This window comes from Phyllostomus discolor, chromosome X (assembly GCF_004126475.2).
Source record: "Phyllostomus discolor isolate MPI-MPIP mPhyDis1 chromosome X, mPhyDis1.pri.v3, whole genome shotgun sequence".
Taxonomy (NCBI): domain Eukaryota; kingdom Metazoa; phylum Chordata; class Mammalia; order Chiroptera; family Phyllostomidae; genus Phyllostomus; species Phyllostomus discolor.
Window position 1 is genome coordinate 19,901,277 of NC_050198.1, and position 4,764 is coordinate 19,906,040.

The following is a 4,764-nucleotide window of genomic DNA, read 5'->3' on the forward strand; positions in this document are numbered from 1 at the left end:
TTTGAACTTTCTGAAAGCCTTTCAAAACAATTTGATATCTCAAAATACATCTGAAAACATCTTACTATCTTGAAAATTTGTTTAAATTGGGTAAGTGGAGTACAGTGGATTTCATTGATTTTATTGCCTTTCTGTAACTTGTTTCTGAGACTAGGGAAATAAAAGTAGTGAAAATATTATCTAGAGTGCTAGATGTTGACAGTGATTAAAAGGATTATTTAAATGAGTTATTTATGGAAGAGTCTTGCAATTTTTGGAAATGCCTCTGATTCCAGGGAGAGCTTCCTCCTTTGTCAAGTTTGAGATCTTCTGTTGATGTTAGATGCTGCACAACTAGAAGTACTGCTATGGTATCACACTCAGAGAATGACTTTTAGGATGGAAATTAGAATAGAACTGAAAATGGGAAATGGTATCTTTGAGAAGTGAATAGTTCCAATTTATGTAGTACATTCTGGAGCTAAAACAAAAGCAATGGAAATTTATTTCAGATTCAGATTGGTTTTTCAACCAGTCTTACAAAATTACTACCATCATATCAGCGTTGACAGGCAGGATGATTTCGTAGATAGAAAGCAGGTTTATACCCTTATTTTGTTTTAGGACATAATTATATTCTATTCTGACTTGTACATTATTGTTGAAAATTATATGCATCTACAATGTTTAATGGCATTTCATGTTTTTCCACATTATAAGTTTGAGGTGACCATAAATAAATATTACCTGATTACAAATATCAGGTGTTTTTATTTTAAAAGTGGAGTCTAAAAAATTCTCCTACTCATAGTATAAAATTATTAAAGGAAGAGGATCTCATTCAAGAGAAGGCTGAAAGTGCAAGTTAGACCAGATTACTACCTAATGCTATTTTGAGTAGTAAACAAAACAGGACATTTATTTATAAGCCTCCCTGCTCTCTTGAATTATGAAACTTGTATTCACTGCCTTATAAGAACCTAATATTTAATGTATGACTCAGAAGGAAAAAAGGAGATCTTCCCTGAATTTGGACTATAGATTTTGTAAAACAGCATATGACCCAGAAACCCCTTTTCTGGATATCTACCTTAAAAATTTGAAAACATTTACTTGCAAAGAATGTACCTTTAAGTTCATTGCAGAATTATTCATGGTGGTCAAGACATGGAAATAACCGGTGTCCCTTAATAGATGACTGAATAAAGACGTGGTACGTATACACAACAGAATACTACTCAGCTATTGGAAAAGATGACATACTGTTGTACAATTTACGCCAACATGGATGGATCTTGAAACTCTCACGTGACTGAAGTCAGACAGAAAAAGTCAAGACCCATATACTTTTACTTAATGTGGGATATAAAACTGAAACTCATAGACACAGACAACAGTATGGTGGTTACAGGAGGGAAGGGAATTGGGGGATAGTAGGTAGAAAAGGATAAAGGGCATCAAATATATGGTGATAGAAGATTGCACTCTGGGTGGCAGGTACACAATGCAATGTACAGATGATGTATTATAGAAATGTACACTTTGGAACCTATATAATTTTATTAACCAATGTCACCCCAATAAATTTAATGAAAAACAAAAAATAATAAGACTTACCTAAGGTCAGGCCCACCTACGATTTTCTTACTATTTTTTTTCCGGTTAATGCGGAAATAGAGTATCTTTTTTTCAGAGTCTGCAAAGAAATTTATTTGTTTATGAGAGCCATGATTTGGAACATTAAAAAGTTCTTCTGGGAGTATGATTTGGGGAAAATGTGGTAAGAAGGCAAGACTCAGCAATCTTTGGGCCTGTTAAAAAATGAGCACGAACTCTCTTGGGTGAACTCTGCTCTGACTTCAGGCCAAAGATGCTTGCCTGGCAGAACTTTGAGTGGTTGAAAGGCCCTGGCTTGAGAGAATGTATTTGGAATTTTTCTTCTTTTTCATCGGTATTTCATCTGCTATAACATCTACTGCTGTCTCAACTTGTTTTTGTAGCTTTTTCTTTTTTTTTTTTGAGGGGGGTGGTTTCATGGTAAGTTCTGGTCATCACGTGGCCACACACAATCCTCTTCATCCTTAGCAGAAGCATCAAGAATTCTCATCTCAGCAAAGGTCTCTGAGTTCAACCTGGACTCTCTTTTTCTTGGTCTTGGGTTGGGTGTAATGCTCCACATTTTTATCTTTGACTCTTTTTTCCTTTTCTTTTTTTCTTTCCTTTCTTTTGTTTTCTTCTCTTATGTTTTTCTTTCCCCTTTTCCTTTCTATCTGGGTTTCTGGAAGATCAGCCCTGCATCCATGGCCTATGGTTTGTTCTTTAGTTCTGCTATCAGTTTGGCAAAGTTTTCTTGGATGGTGAAGGTGCTGCTACTTTATTCAACATTTCATTCCCATCTGGAGTGGCAAGGCTGAGATAATCCTGGGGTGTCTCCTTACTCTGTCTTTTCCAAAAAATGCAGTCAAGATCTGTTTTGCTCTGAGATGATATTTCCTTCCCTTTTCTGTATTTCCTATAATGAATGTGGTTTTTGGAGATTTCGGACTATTCTTCAAGGCTGAAAGATTTTTTTCCCTTGTTGTCCTAGGAGGAGTCTGCTGTTTCCAGCCCATGACAAGTGGTCAGTTCAGCCAGAAGGTAGTGAAAAATCATCTTGATGAGCAGTCCAGTTGTCTTCATTATTGATCACAGCTCCATGTCCCAGGTGATGGTTTTTACCTTGAACTTTAATATGATCAGTGGTTCCTTTCTTTTGAATCCCTAAACCCTTTCCTTTAGGCCACTCCATTTTCTCCAATATTCTCTGGCCAAACTTGTAATCATCCTTACATCCACAACCCACTTCTGTTTCCACTGACGATTATTAGCCAGCTTCGAACTGTGGCAGAGCCTGTGATGCCGCCAGGACTCCAGACCTGAGCAACTGGGGCTACCTGGCAGCTGGCTCTCAGAGCAGTTGGAACCACCTGACTTGCATGCCAAGAGAACTGCAGCTATGCAATATCTTTTTCATGTCATTGGCCATTTAGGATTTTTCTTCCATCTCTCTCTCTCTCTCTCTCTCTCTCTCTCTCTCTCTCTCTCTCTCTCTCTCACACACACACACACACACACACACAGTAATTATCTATAATTATGTATCAATATCTATATGTACATATGTCTATATCCTTATTTTGTATAATAATACTGAGTCCATTAGAGCTAGGATCATTCCAGCAAAGTATCTTTTCTCACACTATGGTTTATGTTTTAATTTGATTTATGACACTTTTTAAGGAAGATTTTAATTTTGCCAAAAAATCATAGTTTTTAAAGTCATTTTTTGTTTTCTCCTTTACTAGCACAATGCCATATATATATCATCCTCACCTGAGGAAACTTTTTTCATTTCTTTTCAGAGAGAGAGAGGAAGGGGAAGAGAGAGTGAAACATTGATCAATATCTCTCTTAGGCTTCCTGATGGAGATCAAACCCGTAACCTAGGTATGTGCCCTGACTGAGAATTGAACCTACAACATTTTGGTGCACGGGATGATGCTCCAACCAACTGAGCCACACCAGCTCAGACTTTTCTTGTAATACTTTTATGTTTTAGTTTTTCTTATCATGTTTCAATTCATATTTGATTTTGTGTAGTGTACACAATGAAAGAGAAATGTTCCTCCATATGAAAGGTCAGATGTATCACTGTCCTTTATAGGCTTGAATAGTACATTTTTCCCCCATGCATTTGTAATGTAATCTCTCTTATATCAATTTTTTGGTGTATGCATAGGTGTGCATTCATGTTAACACACTTATATACTCTAGTTTTGCCATTGTTAAATCAATTATTCCTAAATCATTGTCAATATCACATTTTACAAATTATTATATACTTTCAATAAGCCTATGTTCTGAACAGAGTATCCATCTTAGAGTGCTTCAAAACTATCTTGCTATTATGGCCCTTTTAAATTTCCATAAATATTAGGTAACTTAATTTAATTTAATTTTTTAAACTAAGTGGTCCCTATCCATAATTTTTAAAAATATTTTATTTACTTATTTATAGAGAGAGGGGAAAGAAGGGAGAAGGAGAGAGAGAGAAACAGCAATGTTTGGTTGCCTCTCACATGCTCCCTACTGGGGACCTGGCCTGCAACACAGGCTGTGCACTAAGTGGGAATTGAACTGGTGACCCTTTGGTTTGCATGCCGGCATGTGATCCACTGAGCCATACCAGCCAGGGCAGGTGATTTGATTTTAAAAGTGAAGTCTAAGCAATTCTATGACTCATACTCACAAGTATAGAATTACTAAAGGAAAGGGACCTCATTCATCAAGAGAAGACTGAAAGGGCCTGACATCTTTTATTAGATTTACTCCTAGGTATGTTTTAAATATCACTGTTATCTTTAAAATAGGTCTAATTGGTTGTCTTTGTTTTCTAATACTATGGAATGGCAATTTCTTACTTGCAAAGTTATGAATATGCTTTAGGCAAAACAACATGTGACAGTGCAGTACCTCTGGGCTAGAAGCAATGGAGACCTCATACTGCCACATGCCCATAGGATATGCACACACCTGTTTGAGAGGATCTGCGGATTCCTATAGAGGAAAGCAGGCAATCCACAGGAGCCTCTGGGAGGAAGGCTGCTGGGTGAGCCAGGGAAATCAGTACTTTGTCCTCATTTATTTTCGTCCTCCAGTTTCTTGCTAGTATCTCTCCTTGGCTGAACCCAACTCAAAACCTGAGGGTTTAGGGAGGCTGTGAATTTAGTCCATAAAGGAGAACCT

General features: G+C 37.0%; 1 pseudogene; it reads right to left on the reverse strand.

Annotated features, from left to right (window-relative positions):
* Positions 1-2,216: 2,216 nt before the first annotated feature.
* On the reverse strand, positions 2,217-4,530 carry LOC114505653 (annotated as a pseudogene).
* Positions 4,531-4,764: the final 234 nt, after the last annotated feature.